Genomic DNA, 16,391 nt, shown 5'->3' with positions numbered 1-16,391 from the left:
TGAAAAAAAACATGCTTTTTCAAAGAAAATAAATGAAAAAATAAGTTCATTTTTTAAAGAAACTAAGATTACGGTAGTACTACCTCTTGAAAAAAATGAAAAAGCAATTAAGGATGATAAACAAACAAAACTTGTAAAGGGTTGCCATAAAATATTGCCATAAAAGAGCAATTAAATGCTATTGTCTCTCAGTAAATAAACAAATCAGCGTGATATCATTAATAAATGCTGTGATTTATTGTCGTTCTCTTTGATTTCCCAGCTAGTTTCTTTTTGACTCCTCTTTCGCGAAAATGCATTTTGGGATTTACGGTAAAGAAAGTCCTAAGGGGCGGTGACGACACGGGGTGGGGTTTCCGTATTATGGACGGCGTGACGTCTGGGCCGGGGCTTTCCTGCATGACGTCGACGGGCAGCGGCGGAGTGCGCGAGAGGAGCGCAGCGAGCTGCGGAGATTAACACAGAGTTTGTGCGCCGCCGGAGCGCAGAGACACCCGAGGCCGCCGTCACCTGCCAGCACGAGCACAGGCGGACACGGTACCGGAGGACTGACGCTACAGCAGCTTTTACCGACGAACGCGAGGAGCAGGGAGCCGAGAAAAGCGCCGGAGCGGCCGCCGCATCGCTGCCCGCCTCTCCTGTCGAAGAAGCCCGGTGCTGAGCGGGTAAGTGCCCGGTGGTGAACCCACCTCTGCTGCACGAGCTGTCTGTCATTTAATGAGCTCCACTGCAACTACAGATAAAAAACAACAACGGACACATCTGAGGGACTGTCACCAACTCACCCTTAAATTATCTTTATTTTCACGCAGTCAGGAGAGTCAACTCAGACCAGAACCACCCAAATTCTCATCTAATCTCATGTTACATGCAGGGAGGACGCAAATCAGTGTCCAGGCTCAGAGCTGCTGCATGTCTGGAAATAATCATAAAATGTAAAAACACAAAATGTCTCCAGCTTCATGCAGTCTTTGTCCAAGTCATCCAGGATGTCTGAAATCCTTTCCCTTTTTTTTAAAACATTTCCATCTGCTCTGCCACTCCCTGGTCACTGTTTGGGCTGAGGACATGCAGTATTATCCTGTGAGGGAAATACATGACAGTAAGATGGATAGATACTCAATTATTCCTTCATTTAAAATGTACATTTGTTACGGCAGGTCATAGACAGCTAACATGAAAGCACGTCTGTAGTTATCCACAGGAGAAAATAAACAATAAATACGAACAAAAACACTCACTTCTAAAAATATTGATAAAATTAAGTACTATTCATTGTATACATTTTTTTTTCTGTGAAAGTGTGAATTTAGAAAAGAGAGATCCTTTTAGATAAGCCACATTGCACATTACACACTGTTTTTTAAACATTTTTTATGATTCAAGATATATACTTTTTTTATTGGATTATCAATATGATTTTGGTTCTTTTAGTAATTTATTTAAGGTTAGTAATTTATTTAAGGTTTTATCTCCTGTCTCCTGTTCGATTGTGAATGTAGTTGCTGTGTAAAGTGATTTCCTGTAAAGTATTTATCTATCTATCTATTGATTGATCTATCTCGTAGAGCTCATAACAAAAGAAGTATGATGATATGGTAAGAAGAGGAGGAGGTATAAGGTATTGGGGCACAAAAAACACTCATCATAGGAATATAATGTGTATATTTTGGGGATTTATTTGTGTGTGAGGGCTGATTTTGTGATCAAGGTTGAAAAGGTGTGGTGAAATTTTCCAGCATCGTAAAGTTTTGGTAGCCTTGGTGAGGAGAAAACCGGCAAAATGGAGGTTTTGTGTGAATATCGAGACTTTAAAATACTAGATATGGTAAATAGTACGGATCAGTAACAGCCAGAATTAGTGTAGTAAACGAAGTTTAAAGTACGTTTCTCAGACTGATCGAATACCAGTTTATGTTGTAGTGAGCTCAGTAGTGATAATGAATCTTTGTGTTTCATATTGATGTTTGGATATTTATAAAGTCTTAAGTGTTTTTTGTGTGTATTTGTTCAGATTAAACAGATGACAGGTGTGTAAATTTAAAACCGAACTGAGGCAAACAGCAAATAGCTTTTAGCATTTGTTTTGGATGTGACTGAGCTGTGCAGATGAAAGCAGAAAGTCTAAACCATTAAAAATAAATAGTAAATGTTCTTTCATGACCAACCATATAACCTGATACAGTCTGAAGTGTCCCGAGGCAGCCGCTGCTCCCTTTGAGCTAGAATCTACCTTTTCTCTCATAATTTGATCCCAAGAGCTCAAACAGAAATGACTCATACCACCATACAATACATAAAAAGCTAAAATAAAAAGATATATTTCAGGCAAGCAGTCACTCTTTGTTTATAACCATATTCGATGCTGTTTTCATAATAAATTATTGCTAGCGTTATGCGTTTATGTTAAGAAAATTAATCTCGACTAAGGCATCGTTTAGATATCTCTAATCTTTATTTAATTACCGGGATGTTGAGAAAACAATACTCTCTTCTGTATAGACAACTGGGGAATTGATTTTAATCGTGGGGATATGTTGGAAAACTTGTCTATTTCTGTAGTCGTTTTCAGCCATAACTGTAATGTGTAAAGATATAGAGTTCAACTCGATGGTCCGACTTGGGTGAAGTTTCTGTTGTGCTTATTTTATGTTCTGTGTCGCTTTGCTATTGTCTTTGATCAGCCAAATGTACCGGCACAGAAGCTAATGTAAGTGATGTGGCCAGGGCTGCAGCAAAACCTGTTAGCCACCCATGAAACCCACCTAAAAAATCAGTTCACGTTTACACTATATTTACAATATTTACACTGCTTGACCTTACACACCATCGAATCAACGCAGTAGACCAGGTACTCCAGTGTTCTGTGAAGTAAAATTACTGTTTTTGTCAATGAAGTCTGGTGACTTCAGTATCCCGTCAGAAAGGGCTATTTGACGGCAAAATAAAGAGTCAAAACATTACAAATATAGCATATACTTAAATGGTTGATCAGTTTTTAGATGAGCCTTTTTTAGGTGGCTAAAACAAACTAATTTAGGTATTAGGTTATTTTGATTTTATGGATGTGACGTAAAGGTAGAGAATAGAGAATTATAAAAAAGTAGAAATAAGACGTACAAGTACAAAGTATGTGAAAATAAAAGCATGTCTAAAAAAGTACAATGTCAGCATTAGTATGTAAAATATGTAAAAATATAAATATGTAAAGTATGGTCTGATTATGTAAAGTATGTAAAAATGTAGTGGTAGTATGTAAAATAAAAAACATATATACAAAATATACAAAATACCCAGTAAAGCTCTAAAATACAGGGGCCTATCCTTGCATAACTTTTAAAATCTGTCTGTTAAAGCACAAAATAAAGGTAGAACGTGCCATATATTTTCACATGGTTGTTGTTATTTCCTGAATATTTTAATCTTTTTCAAAAATATATTCTGTATATTGTATGTTAGAAGTAATTATAGCCAAACAAAATCAGTGACTGAAACCAGATTCCACTTAAAAAACAGCATATTTTATAATCTGCGTAAGATTCATGTCGGGAGCAGTTCCTGTCTCTCGTCAGATGTGTTTGACCATTACCTCATCCAAAGGAGGTTTAAGTTCCCGTCTCAGTGTTTGCTTCAGGTTACAGACAATAGCTGGGAATTACACGCTCAGTTGTCAGCCGTAGAGTGTGTGTGTGTGTGTGTGTGTGTGTGTGTGTGTGTGTGTGTGTGTGTGTGTGTGTGTGTGTGTGTGTGTGTGTGTGTGTCCGTGTATTGTGTGGCCGTTTCCTCTCTGAAACCTGAGTCCACTGATCCAGTTTACTACTGATACTGCTGCTCACCCCGTCTCTGTGCAGGCCTCTGTGGGTGTGTGAGAGTGAGGGGGTGTTATGACAATGTGTGTGTATGTGTGTGTGTTAAAAGGGACTCAGAGGTTTGCTCTTTGCAAGTGTAACGCCTGCAGGCCCGACATTAAACATTCAACAACTCAGCAGTGTGGCTCCTGAAGGCTCCTCTAATTATAGAAGCTCCCAGCCTGATTCCCTCCACCTCCACCTTCCAGTGCATCGCCCTGGACTCTACTTAAATGTTTATACGTGTGTGTGTGTGTGTGTGTGTGTGTGTGTGTGTGTGTGTGTGTGTGTGTGTGTGTGTGTGTGTGTGTGTGTGTGTGTGTGTGTGGGAGAGAGAGAGAGAGAGACAGATGTGTTAATGAGAGTCCGTGGGAAAGAGAGGAGGCGAGAAAGGAAGTGCAACAAACTCCATTTGTGTTCCCATCTGCCTCCTACTGCATTTATTCCTAAAAATGATCATTTTCAAGCTCTGATACTGATAGATAGAAACATTTCACTCCTTCCAACTTTTCAAATCTGTAATATTTGCTGATGGGTTTTTGACCTCTGTGATAGTCAAATAACAATATATTTAGGTTTTGTGTTGTTTTCAAGCCAAAATAAGCACTATGAAGTTGTAAGCTTGGGCTTTTTTTTACTGTTTTGTGACACCAAGAAAGAATTTATTGGTTGATATAGTCAGTGATTGTTAGATAAATTTGTAATAAAATTATTCTATAGTTGCAACCATTGGTAAAAAGTAACAATTTTGAGGTAATTTTACTTGAGTATTTATATTTTACGCTGCCATTGAAAGCCATTGTTACACCATTTACTGCACTTTATTTAACTGATAGCTTCAGTTACTCTGCTAGTTATTTGCAAATTTCTTGTCTGGCCGCGTTTGTTACTACCATGTTGTCACTGTCATTTGATGCATTGATTGCTTATATTCTGCATATTTCTTTAAGTAAAATGACAAGTATTAAGTTTATTGCAAATAACACCAAAGGACAGATTCTCTGTGGGGTTGAGGATGACATGGCAGATACTTCAGTCACTTTGGTTCACATCTGTCTCAGAGCTCATGTGTCTTGTTGACATCAGCATTTATACCTAAATCTACTCATCACATGTTTTTAATCAGTTATAGTCACAAAATAAGCTCTGGCCTTTTGTCAAAAAAAAAATCCTCATAGAGAAATTAGAAAGATGTTAGTTCCAGTAACAATGAATGCAGCATCATTGAAGTGGTGATATGGAAATTGTCCAACTGTGTGGTCTGTTTCCACTGAAAGAGGGTGTGTAAATAGATAATAGGCTGCGTCCTTTCCCTCACACACACGTCCCTCTGTTCAAACTCATTTGGCGTTTGCTTTTAGGTCGTTAAAGGGAACAAAACTCTTGGTTTGGGTGAGCTGCATTTTGCCAGATGTTTGGATGATTTTCTAGGGAAGAGGATTATACACACACACACACACACACACACACACATACACACACACACACACACACACACACACACACACACACACACATACACACACACAGACATTGTGCAGGTTGAGGGTGTGTGTCGAGTTGAATTCCTGGGAGGAGCACGCATCGCGTTTGTCAGGGTGGTTTTTTCCACAGAAGGAAGGACTGTCTCCATTATCGGTAATATCACCCTCATCGTCAGCTCGCCCCCACATGTGCACGCCAAATTCTAACCACTTTGCTTACAAAATAACACATTATCCACGGCGTTTTAATGTGGGTGGCCCTGCTGTTCGGAAAGCGCTTCTTGTAAATGTGTGAAATATTGACAGTAAACAGTCAGTACTTGGTGTTCTGTGTGATGAGAAAAAGACAATTTTGTCCAACTAGTTTACTAGAAGTGCTAATTTTCTCATGACCAGAAAATAAAACAAACATTAATGAAAGTGAAACAGCTTTTTTTTAAATGTGTTTATGTCACTCCGCACTGACTTTTATGTGATAGGAAACCAACAGTGCGTGAAAATGTGTTTGTTTTTGTTCAAACTGGTCTGGTTCACTTTCTTTTGACTGTGAGATTAAACTGATGGGTGATACAATCATAGCATTTTGACAAGATCAAGATAATAAATAGAGGCTTTGAAGTTGCAGTTAAAAATAATGCTGATATACTAGACACACAGGTAAGAAAAAGCGAAACACATGTACTTGCATTTGCACTTGTTTTGTGCCAGTGTGTTTTTTTTACGTGTGTTCATTAGTATGTGTGTTGAAAGCTGATGTGCAGTGAGGTTTTGTTTTCGGTCAAAATACTTGATTCAACTAGCCAGATAGCCTCATTTTAGCAAAGACATTGATGAAAATCTTTACATGCTAGAACTAAAGCGTCCTTGAGCGTGCACAAATTGTCCTGTTTTGACAAAATTGTGGTAAATTTCTCTTTCTTGTCTGAGGAAGGGCTCACACATGTGGAGGTAATAGAATAAATTGTTGTGGGAGCATGCACTAATGTGCAGACTTTATTTATTCTTTCATATTTATCTTTGCTTGGTCCAACACCTAGTTTTTATCACTTTTGGATGTGCGCTGCTTCTTTTAGCTTCTCTTCCTCGCGAAGAGTTAGGGCCCTGACACACCAAACCATCAGTTAATGTCGGGCTGTCGTTGAGCGTCTTTAGTCCTAGTTTTTGCGCTGGTGACTGTCCAGTACAGTATTACAGTAAAATACTGTACTCATGTGAAACAGTTAGCAGTACATTGACGGTTGCTCCACTTGTAGCAGCAGGACAGAGGTACTTAACAGTACGCTGCTGTTTTAGGTTACAGGTCACGACCACAGACTGTACGTAAAGACGAACAGCGCGACAGCTCCCCCAAAGTGAGGCTGTTCAGTATCGATCTCCCCCTGGTGTCTGACTGCAGTATGGGTCATAAAGCCCGCCCCTCCATGTTAGTGAGTGGACACAGGCCAAACTAAAAACTCGTCCCATGATGTTAGGGAGTGGCTGACTACATTTTACAGATAAAGGCTTTGAGATGCGTTTGAATTTAAGATTATCTTGTAAAAATGTTTATTTTTATGCAGATGTTCTTTGGCATTTTTGTAAACTGACAGTTTTACAGTTAGGAAGTGACAGAAGGGATCGGCACGTTAAAATAGTTTCCTCGGTGGACATGAGTCAGGGATGTTTCAGTTTTTATCTCTTTAATTTCCACTAACATCCCGTCGGTGTCACTGTAAATGTTTGTGTGTATAACTGAGTTGTTAAGAGAGGTCATGGCTTCACTGAATGATTGCTTTAAAAAACGACATTTCATTCCTGGTTTGTGTGGGAGGAGGCAGCAGCGAGGTCACCCAGAACACCGCGAATCAACACCGAGGTTGCCGACTTATCTTTTCTGATCTAATGTGTCGTTAAAACCCAGTTAATCATTTGTGATATCTAATCTGCGTGAGTCAGCCGGTCCTCCTGCTCGCTGGACGCAGCCTTCACTAGTGTTTTTTCTACGATGACCAAATGTTCTCACAGAAAACCTCCAAAGTGAGGACGTTCTGCCTGACCTCTCGTCTCCAAAAGAAGGAGCATTTAGCCCTAATAATGAAGATGTGCAGTGTGAGCTTGTGATCCGTGTGGTCCGTTAAAACGGCCTGAGGGCCGGGCGATGCCTGACAACACAACAACGGCTACTTTACTGTTGTTGGCTGAGTGCAGCTGAGACAACAGAACCGTCTTAATAACTCTGCTCTCTGGCTTTCATTAGCTACACTGACCTAGTTTCCAACTTTATACTGAAAATGAAATGAAAAAACAAAAAATGTTTATATTGTATTGTATTATTGGGTATGTTGCATTTGTAGATTATTTTTTTAGCTGACTCATTGAAATTTGGTTGCATTTAGGCACAAAAAACATTTGTTTCTGATTATTTTTAGGAAAAGTTTGTATTATATGGCGTAGAAGACCCATGTTTGATGGCAAAAAAGCTTCTGGAAAGCAGGGACACGTCTATAAAAACCCGCAGATTTGATGGTTAAAAGGCAGCAGGGAAATGCTGCAATGAGTTGATGTGAATTACAGAGATTTGGTGGCTCAAAAGCTGTTCGGAAACACTGTGATGTTTCATTTAAAAACACCCAGATTAGGTGGCTGAGGCACCAATAGGTAAATAAAAACACCCAGCTTCGTCCACTGTATAACATTTTCTGCCACAAATGCTACTGGGAAACACCACAGTCACTGGTAGGTATCAAAGACATCTTTTTTAAAAAAAAAAAGCCAAAATATTTCTTCAAAAATTGCTAACAAATAAATACATTTAAAAATTATTCCAGTGTTTTCTTTAAATTTTGCCCCAAAAAAGTAAAAAAAAGGCATTTTTCTTCAAAAATCACCATAAATTAAAAAGAAATTGCCAAAATGTTTTTCTTCACAGGTTTGAAAGGCATCTTTTCTTTCAAAATTGGCTGTAAAATAAATACAAAATACAACAATTTAAAGTTGCAAGCCCCACCCTTAAGCTAAAATTTCAAAACTTAAACTTAAAAATTATTTAACATGTCTGCCTCTTTTTGCACCATCTCCTCCCCTCTCATAAATAACAAACAGTCCCTTAGTTATATTTAAGTATTCAGTTCCAATCCTGCTTTGACTTTATGTTTTTAAGTAGCATATATTTGAAAAAGTTGTTATAAAGTAATAAAAAATCATTTTTAAGGAGTGTCAGTGGTTGTTTCAGAGAATGTATGGTCTCGATAAACAATTGAGCATGAGCGGATCATTAAACACAGTAAACATACAATAAAAAGAATGTGAACATACGTTATATACAGCTCTATTTATATCAAGAGCACTTCTCTCTATCTCTTTGTGTGTTTATTGTTATTGGGGTCAGTGTTTACGTTGTTACCCCAGTGGCTATTAGCTGATGGTCCCTAATCAGCCCCCCCAAACACACACGTTCACCTAATAGATTATTAGTTCCCGTGTCGAGTCGGGGACCACCTGTCCTGTCCAGAGCCTGCCGGGCCGCTGCTCTCAGATTAGCGGGGTTTTAGTGAGTACGGCTTCAAACAGGCTGATCCGAGCCGTCTGTCGGAGCCCGGCTCTCTGTGGATCTGTCTGTTCATGTTAAAACAAAGTCCTCATTCACTGTGGACTTCAGGCTTTGAGCTGAACTCTCATCCAAAGTGATCAAATGCTCTTGAACACTGAGTGCAACAACAGGATCATCACTTTAGTCTGATCAGTGAAACATTAGAAAGACAAATGTTCCTAAATTACTCATTTTTGTCGTGTGTGTCTGCAGTTAGGGACCTTTTTTACGTTTAACCCTTTAAAAACGGTCGTACCGTGGATGGTTGTAGGTGATTATTGTTTGCATGATCCTGTTCAAATCCATTTACATAAGAACCCGAATAACAATTCATTCTTTTCGCAGCAGAAGGCTAAGTTTCTGTGTGCCACGGCATTACATTAGTTTACTCTACATGCAGTGCAAACTCACAACAGTACCACTATTCCCATGTAATATCCGCCAGAGATTATTGTTTGAGTTATTAACCTTTTAACACTAAGAAATACCATTGCAAAAAAAACCCCAAAAAAACCCAACGTAGGACTGTAGAATATCTTCACAAAATGTACTAATTTATTAAGATAAACATTTTCCCAGTATAATGCAGTGCAAAACTCATTGTAATGAAATTGAAATATATAAATAAAGGTAACTTCTTACAAAAAAAATATGAAAATATATAGATACAAATAAAAATGAACCTAGTAAAAAAAAATCTGTATAAAATATATGGTAAAAAATTACAAAAATCTGAAAATAAATAAACAAATAAACCAACAAAATAAATATAAAAATAAACCAACAAAATAAATATAAAAATAAACATAAAATAAATGAGCATATCTCAAAAACACAATAATCAATAATCTGCATAGTTAATCAACTAAAGAAATTCTGCAATTAATCACAATTTTAAAAATAAATCGTTTGACGGTCCTAATTTTGTGTGTTTGTTTTGTAAAATTTGATTGTTAGATTTTTTAAATTTTATTTATATATATATATTACGCTATTTTAAAACTTTTATCAATTGTTATGGCTGACTAACTTATTTAACCTTATAGCCTAAATTGCACAGATTTTAGCGATGTGACACTTTTAAAGATACTTAGAGAAATCACATCAAAATAAGCAAACATACCATCTTGATAATTGTTTCCATGGCAGAGTTCAGAAGGTTAAATCCAGTTTTATTTTGTTATCTGTTTGCTTTTGGCTGATCATAATATTTTTTCAACAAATACAGGCTGGTGAACTGGTTTATCGAGGCGTGTTTGTGTGTTAGAGGAAACAGCAGTGAGAAAGTTCAGAGGCGGAGCAGCCAGACACTTCTCAGGAATCGGCAATGACGACAAACAGCAGTGATGTTCTTCGGAAAGACGAGGCTCAAGACATTAAATAAATAATGTGTTTTGCAGAACGGGGTGAAACATATTTCCTTCTCCTCATCATAGGATTGTGTGACCACAGAAAGGCTGCTGTGTGTCACTGACAGCAGCGGGAGTACATCATCAAGTACTGCACTTATGTTCAGCTGTGAGATACTTGGATCTGATCCAAACGGGATCGTGCATTTGGCCATCTGTGTGTGTGTGTGTGTGTGTGTGTGTGTGTGTGTGTGTGTGTGTGTGTGTGTGTGTGTGTGTGTGTGTGTGTGTGTGTGTGTGTGTCTCTCTTCAGCTTATCTCACAAACTACTGAAACAATCAGCCTAATATTTTGTGTGCACATGTAACTCTTGTGGTTGTCGTTATTCATTATTGTTTAAAAACCTGTTTTATTGACAGTTTTATTGATCATTGACTGCGGACTCCTCACACGTAAATGGCCGTTAGGGGTGTTACACCAAAATCTGTGACCCATCAGATTCTGCTCCCTTAACCCTTTAAAATCTGGATCGACATCACTTTTTTTGTGCTGCCATCAGAGACCTTTCATAAGTATTTAAACTTTTGAACCCGAGACGAATTATTTTGATTTCTTTCAAAACTATGGGAAAAAAGTCAATGAGCAACTTGGTAAGAAGATTATTTCCAGATGTTTTTTTTTTGCTTTTTGCCTTTGGTCAGATAGGAATTTTAAAATTTGAAAGGGGGAGAGAGAGGGGATGAGGTGCGAGTCAAACCTGCGGTGGCTGGGGCGAGGACATAGCTTCTGTACATGAGGCACCAAGTAAGCTACTGGGGGCCTCTTTATTATCTTTAAAGCAGGAAAAAAAAATAAAAAGCTAGGGAAAAACTTTATTCATAATGATCATATTTAAAATTATGTTACAAACTTATTCTAATTTTAATGGACTTTTTCCAGGTCATTCCTGTGTTTTTTTTTAATTAATTAATTATTTTTTTAAACCAATTTTAGGCATTTTCTTATGCTCTTCACTCATATCTTGCTAATTTTGAGGTCAGTCCTTTAGTTGCTCATTGCTCTCTCCCCATGTTTTTGAAAAAAAAAAAAAAAATCAGGGCAATTTGCTCAGATTTAGGGTTAATGTTTAGGGGGCTGCAAGTTTTTCAGAAATCGTCTTGGCTGAGAAACAACAAGCTCTAACGTGTGCTGCAGGCAACATTTTGGCTCAAAAACTGACGTCTATAGCATGAACACCTGACAGAGATCTGCATAAATACTATATGAATTCTCTGACATTTAACATAACGAGTACTTTGCCATTTAAGAATTAAGTACTTTTGTTATTCTTCAGAGTACTTTACATACTCTGACTAATCTCGTCCACCAAGTAGTGCGAAGAAAAATGAGAACTCGATATATAGGTATATAGGTAAATTGAGGACAAATAAGGTTTTGTTCTTGTTTCATTGCATGGAAACCTGCTGGCTAACTGAAACTAGACTATTTGCCTAAACACAGTGCAGCCAGTTAAATGTTTCAGGAGATAAACTGGTGAAAAAAATTTGAGTCACGTCAACCAAATCTACACTGACAATGTGTCAGAGCTTTTGAGCACTTTTTCCTTGATGACTTCATTAAAGACGTGTGAAGCTGAAGTGTTCAGGCGACTGTACGTGTGTGTGTGTGTGTGTGTGTGTGTGTGTGTGTGTGTGTGTGTGTGTGTGTGTGTGGTACTGTAGTGTGAATCCTTGTCAGTGCAGACGTGTTGAAGCTGGCAGTGAATCATCTTGTTGCATAACACCAATCAGCTCTCAGCAGCACACCTGTAGCACACGGCTTATTACGCTGAAGCATACGTGTGTGTGTGTGTGTGTGTGTGTGTGTGTGTGTGTGTGTGTGTGTGTGTGTGTGTGTGTGTGTGTAATCATTCTTCATTATGGCCCGCTAAGCTGCCAGAGAAACCCACGCAAGCTGAATCACTCCAGCCTTAAAAACTCTTCTTAAGTATTTGTTTCTTTTATGCTATTGAATAAGTAACTAAATGGCTTCATTGATTCTTTGTTGCATTTGTAAGTTTGTTGTTGTGAACATTTTTATTTATTTTTGAGTGATGTATTGTATTTTATGTCTTCGTTTCATGCTCAGCAAAGTGATGTGTAAATTGATGTTTGCAGTCTTCAGTCCTCACTGCTACATGTCACTATAAATCTCACACGCTGGACCTTTAATTGTCGGTGAAAAAATGTAAAATTGTGTTTTTTTTCCCCAACCAGACCAAAGACATTCATATATATCCATACATTCATACATATGTATTTTTATTTTACAATAATATAAAATAACAAAAACACGCATTTGAGAAGCCAGAACCCAGAAATGTTTTTTTGTTGTTTTTTTTTTAATTTAATCGATTGTCTGAAGTTTCTTTGTATTTATTAATGTTAGTTGATTCAACTTTATTTGAATTTTTACTCTTGAGGCTGTCCTCGGTGATTAGTGGGGTGAACAACATAGCAGAAACACGAACTGCTGCCTCCTAAATACAAGTTAAGTTGACTCAAGGCCAGACAGTTTCAGTAAAAATGTATAACCTTCATTAAGGGAAGGAATTGTTGCAGGACTGTTGCATTACACTGCATTAGTTTTACCTGGCGACAGAGTGTATGAACTGCATGTGTGTGTGTGTGTGTGTGTGTGTGCTGCCAGTCGCAGCATGTAGGTTGGCCATGCCCTGCAGCAGTGAGAGACTCAGAGATCCCAAAGTGCTGAGACGTAGATTTACGGTCTAAAACAGAACAGTCTGTCTGAGAACTGCTGAGAACAGATTACCTGCAGAGCACTCGGGCCTCTCACTCTGTGTGTGTGTGTGTGTGTGTGTGTGTGTATGTGTGTGTGTGTGTGTGTGTGTGTGTGTATGTGTGTGTGTGTGAGAGAGAGACTCTGATGCAGGACAACTCATTACGGACCTTGAATTGGGCTGTAAGGTTTCATTATGGTAGTTTTGGAACACTGAGCATTATAGTTTAAATGTCCCATAAAGACAGAAGATTAAAATCCCCACTTGTGGCCTCTAGAGGCTCCAGTGTTGATTACACCAAGTGTGTAATCACTTGTGTTGGATTGAACAGCTTATTAATGATTGTGTTCAACTTAGATCATTACAAAAAAAATTAGACTGAAATCTAAAGTTTGTCCTAAAGTCTTAAAAACTAGAGGAAAGACCATTTGGTCATTAAAGGGTTTATGAGGCAGTGTTGGTCACTTTTGTCCAATTTTTGGTAAAGCTAGTCCAATATGAGGTGACATGTTCTTTCAACCTCACTCTGAAACTGAGAGCAAAAATCTTTGCTATTATCAGGGCTCTCACGGTCATGGAAAACCTGGAAAAGTTGTGTAATTCTCGTTTTCTAGGCCTGGGAAAGTCATAGAATCAGTTTTGGAAAAGTCCAGGAGTTTTGTATTGAGTTTATTTATTTCACCATAGTAACCAATGTTATTACTGTTGTTTACTTCTAACAAATGTTTCGAAACTGGGTAATAAAGTTGAAAAATTGGAACTGGTGTAGTTGGTTATGGTGAAGCTAAATATATTTTTTGTATACACTTTTGGGTAGTTTTATATACAATGCATAATATTTTACGAAAATCTTCATATGTTTCATATGTTAAATCATCATAATTTGTGAAATAAAGCTTTTAAATAAAGTTTGCGGAATTTAAAGTACAATTTTTGCCTCTGAACTATAGTGGCGTTGGGCATAAAATGGCCTCAAGTGCAGAACTTGATTAAACACTTCACCTCCTCTGGAAATATGCCTCCCTCAAACAGTGTGTGTTCTGTCCTGAGAACACAGTGCTGCTGTTTTTCTTCCCAACCTTAATTTTAGTTAATTGCAGTCTTGCCACAGATGGAAGGAATAAAAATCAGCAGCTTTCTTTGTTCTGAGAAGCAGTTGCTCCTGACTATCTGTGCATGATGGGAAGTGACCTCACAGACATCAGTGAGCCGAGACGAGCTGCTGCGGAGCCTTCAGACTCCGGTTTAATCTTTATTTTCGTTAGCTTTCATGTTGCGTAACGTTTATTCTCAAACTAAAACACACTGACACACAGAGTTATAGATGCATTCGTAAACATCAGTTTATTTCCACTGAACTTTTTGTTTTTGTCCAGACTGAGTGTGTATCTGAAGCTCTGGCGGTCAAAAGGATTTAAACAGGCATTTGGGCTGAGAGTGTGGAGGGCAGTGTGTGTGTGTGTGTGTGTGTGTGTGTGTGTGTGTGTGTGTGTGTGTGTGTGTGTGTGTGTGTGTGTGTGTGTGTGTGTGTGTGTGTGTGTGTGTGTGTGTGTGTAAAATTGAGAGTGACAGAAAGAAAAAGAAAGAGGGAGCCACTGAAACAAGTTAAACAATAGAATAAGGAGAAATGGTTTGCCAGTGCATTAAGAGTGTGAGAAGAGGAGGTTTAGCTGCTGTGTGTGAGAGTGTGTGTGTGTGTGTGTGTGTGTGTGTGCGTGTGTGTGTGTGTGTGTGTGTGTGTGTGTGTGTGTGTGTTCGTGTGCATGCACGTGTGTGTGTGTGTGTGTGAGAATGCTGAATTGAGCAGCAGTGGAGTAGGAGGAGAAGTGCAGAACAAAGTGTGTGTATGAGCATGTTGATAACAAATCAAGCCCAGATTGTGAAGCTCTCAGGCTGTTCAGACCAGATCTGCCAAACGACGACATGATGATCACGGCTCGCACACACACACACACACACACACACACACACACACACACACACACACACTCTCTCTCTGTCAGTTTCTCCTGCTCTCATGTAATTTATTTCTTATACTGTTACATAGAAAATAAGCATCGTTATTCAATCATCACTGCACATTTTGCAACACGTGAACGTCTTTTGAGGACGAATCAAATCTCTCATTATCTTATGTCTGGTGAACCGATATGGTTGCCACTTCAAATTGTATATGTTTTTTATTTGATTTAGTTTTGTGTGTTAAACATGTGCTTGATATCAATGTGTTCACACAGCTTTAACTCTTTGCTAAACAGCCCCTTTATGAGCCCCTAACAGGGCTAATAAAACAATGACAAGAAGAAGGAAACACTAAATTTTTCAAAAATGAAGCCTAATAAGTGTGTAAGATTCAGTTCACCAGGGTGTTTTGTTCCATCAGTGCCAATCGGGGCTGGAGACGATAAGTACCCACGTCTTCTGCAGAGTCATTTGACCCAGGTGTGAATGCCAATTGTACAATTTCCCATTGCATTAAAAAGTTCGATGTTAGCTGGTGTTAGCAGGTTTTTTGTGCAGTGGGAATGAGGCATATGGGCGCATGCGATACATATTTTATCATATATCATATAACAGATAACAGCGTTCAGACGTCAAAAGGTATGTAATCAAATGCACCTCAGACCACCTCCGCAAGAGCTTTGACTGATCAGGTCACAATGCATCTTGGTGGTCCTTCACACTTCACACTATTTAGCGTTCAAATCATCCAAAACGCATGTTAATACTGGGTGTAAACAGGCTCAAAGAGATGTGAGAAACAAGTGAGCAGATAAAGAGATCTGACACCAGATGAAGAAAAAGGTTGCTCTGATCGTAGTCGTTTGATGTCACCTCTTTAGTGAAGCAGGAAATCTTTATCAGCAATCAAGAACCGCGCCTCTGCTTTTCCTAAAAACAAATAGGAGGTGTGTGTGTGTGTGTGTGTGTGTATGTTGTCATTGGAGACGTTTGTTAGAGAGAAATAAGCATTTCTTTTTCAGAGCTTATTTGCTTCTGTTATCTCAAAACATCACAAAACAGAAACATGATTAAAGTTGCACCAGTTTGATTCCAGTATCGGGAGAACTGGGCCAAATGGGAGTCCTGTGTTGGAGGAGGATGAAAGCTGCACACACACACACACACACACACACACAGGCTGCCGTCTGTGACACTGTGTGATTGCGTGTGTGATGCTTTGGGTAGAGGCAGAGCAGAGGGCTATTTCAAACGCAGCCTGTCGGAGGGTATATTTAGGATCTGCAGGCTTTTTATACATTTACACGCATTTCAACAAAGACCCAGTTTGACCTCTGAGAAGATGGAGAGTGATGGTTGCCATGGCTACCAATAAATGGATGTGTCTGTATGGTGTGTAGC

General features: G+C 38.6%; 1 protein-coding gene across 1 annotated transcript in view; it reads left to right on the top strand.

The window, feature by feature from the left end:
* The first annotated feature begins 393 nt into the window (after nucleotides 1-393).
* rnf19b (ring finger protein 19B) overlaps nucleotides 394-16,391 on the top strand; it is a 44,213-nt gene continuing 28,215 nt past the window's right edge. The window contains exon 1 of the mRNA XM_088090867.1: nucleotides 394-665. The gene's annotated coding sequence lies outside the window, so the exon portion shown is untranslated. The remainder of the gene's footprint in view (nucleotides 666-16,391) is intronic.

This window comes from Plectropomus leopardus, chromosome 17 (genome assembly GCF_026936395.1).
Source record: "Plectropomus leopardus strain MGB_pleo_1.0 chromosome 17, ASM2693639v1, whole genome shotgun sequence".
Lineage (NCBI taxonomy): Eukaryota > Metazoa > Chordata > Actinopteri > Perciformes > Serranidae > Plectropomus > Plectropomus leopardus.
The sequence above is the reverse complement of the archived record's forward strand: the minus strand, read 5'-3'. Positions and strand labels throughout refer to the sequence as shown.